This window comes from Quercus lobata, chromosome 10 (genome assembly GCF_001633185.2).
Source record: "Quercus lobata isolate SW786 chromosome 10, ValleyOak3.0 Primary Assembly, whole genome shotgun sequence".
NCBI classification, from domain to species: Eukaryota; Viridiplantae; Streptophyta; class Magnoliopsida; order Fagales; family Fagaceae; genus Quercus; species Quercus lobata.
The window spans coordinates 65,887,604-65,889,903 of record NC_044913.1 but is presented as its reverse complement, the minus strand read 5'-3'; the positions used below and the strand labels follow the sequence as shown (position 1 = coordinate 65,889,903).

The window sequence follows — 2,300 nt, the reverse complement described above, 5'->3', positions numbered from 1 at the left end:
TACCCCCACACAAAATATAGATGGTACAATTATTATTTCCTTTAATAATAATGACATACATACTGATAGACTGATAGAAATACCAAATGACAAATGTACACCCTTTATAGCATTTTTAAATATTCATATAACAGATATTTTAATAAAAGAAGCCTTGACAAACTCTCCTTTATTGATCATTAAAGAAAATATTAATTGTGATAATCTCTTGAATGACAGAATTAATAACTATTAACTAAATAAATACTTAATTAACTCAGTTTAGTTTTTTTTTTTTTTATATATCAAAATAAAGTTAAACAACTAAATATTAACTTACTTAAACCCATAAATTTTTATTCTTTTTTTTATATTTCTTATTTATTTATTTATTTTTCCACTTAATTATCTACTACATTAATTATTGAGTTTACGTGAAACATTAGCTATCTACCACGTGTATAAAGTGCAATACATATCACATTAAAATAATTAAACAAATAGATAAAATCTCTTGATTTCTGATAGAATTAGATGGGACAAGTCCTGTAGCTGAAGATATTGGGCGTCAGCCGGATTGCGTGGATGATTTAGCAGATGCAAAAATGTAAAAGCATTCTCATCAAGAATGCTATAAAATATAGCATTTAGCATCTCAAAAAGTTACTTTATTCATTTTAATAACTCACTTTACAATACACTCAATATCAAAGGTTCTATTATTTTACCACTTCATTTAAATATTCTTTTTTTATTCTTTATTCATTTAAATCAATAATTACATCCATTGTGATATGAAGTAGTCAACAAGCATGGGAACAATCGTAGTAGTGAAACACCATAAAACTAACTAGTTCTTTTGGCTGGAAAAATCGTGGAATTTTGCATATATCCAGCTGCAAAAAGCATGGGAACAGAAAAGTGTTGGTCTCATTGTGAGGACTGTGGAAGGTAGTCTTGTGTGGATGGAAATCAAATCAAAAGGGACATTTGTTTTATTAAACAAATAATTTTTTTTTTAACAGCATCTAGCACCTTTGATGGAGTGTGCTTTTTTAAAATTTGATGTTAAAAAATAGCATTTATAACATTTAACATTCTTGATGAGAATGCTCTAAGAGACAACCAAGATGGTAGAATAAAAAAGTAATAAATTTATTTAAATATCTCCCCCATTTATTACCCTACCTACCCCACAACCCATTCTACACACTTCTGCTTTTCTCTCTCTTCAACTCTTTCAAGTTCAAAATCCTCTTGAAGAAGAAGAACATGTCCTTCTGCTCGTTGCCTCGTTCTTGATTCCGAAAGCAGATAAGTATGTATTTAACTTGTTTTCTTTTTCGTTTTCTCTGTGCCTCACACACAAGCACTCTCTCACATCACCCACATACCTCAAAACGTCTCTTTTTTTTTTTTCTCAGTGATGCGTGTCAATGGAGAGAAGAGGTATAGAGGCAAAAAGAAAACCTATCGTTTGTTGGGTAATTAAGAAAACCGCAGTGTACCTTACCTTCAGGCCTTTATTAGTTTGACTTTTCTCTCATACAGTCATATACCTTCATTTACTCTTTTCCACTCTCCCACCTTCCTACTTATTCCTTAACACTCGCAAGCCAGCCCTGTTCTCTGTGCTCCACTCCATGGCCGAGATTCTCCCACCTCCAATCTCGCCCATTCTCTTGCTTGCTCGTCTCTGCCAGTACTGTGAACTTAGATTTGTGAAGATGTACTGGGAATGCATGAGAAGAAGACGTAGAAAACGACACCATTGCCAAAATGGTATTTTTCCATGACATTGTTATCTCTTCCTTCAAGTTTTTTATTTAAAGCCATATTCTGTTTTTTTCTTTTCTTTTCCTCTCTATTTGGTTGTTCTAATTAGTGTGATCTTTTGCAGGAGTTTGGAATGGGATGGTTAGGAAAGATTTCAAGTAAGTTTACAAATTATTCTTTAACAAAAAAATAGAAATAAATATTTGTTTAAATTGAAAAAAGTAAATAATTGTGCCCTCTAATAGTTAAATCAACAATTTTATTTCATCATTAATAATATAAAACATAAATAATTTTATTGATTTATAATTTTATGCCAATAACACATGTTCTATATGGCTTTGGTTTCTTAGATGCATATTATGCTTGTATTTAAGTAGTCAATTGTTCTTTAGTTTTAGAGGATTGGGTGTTCTGTTGTAATTTATCAATGCGAAATTTTAATTTATCATAAATAAAGACTTATTTTTTTAGACAAAAAAATAATAATAAATACCTATTGTGCACAAAAAAAAAACCTATTTTTTTTATTTTACACACTCATT

General features: G+C 30.0%; 1 long non-coding RNA gene across 1 annotated transcript; it reads left to right on the top strand.

The window, feature by feature from the left end:
- The first annotated feature begins 1,203 nt into the window (after nucleotides 1–1,203).
- On the top strand, nucleotides 1,204–1,979 carry LOC115962979. Its single transcript, XR_004085650.1, has 3 exons — nucleotides 1,204–1,297; nucleotides 1,404–1,761; nucleotides 1,880–1,979. It is a non-coding gene; the product is annotated as an uncharacterized LOC115962979 (long non-coding RNA).
- The last annotated feature ends 321 nt before the right edge of the window (nucleotides 1,980–2,300 follow it).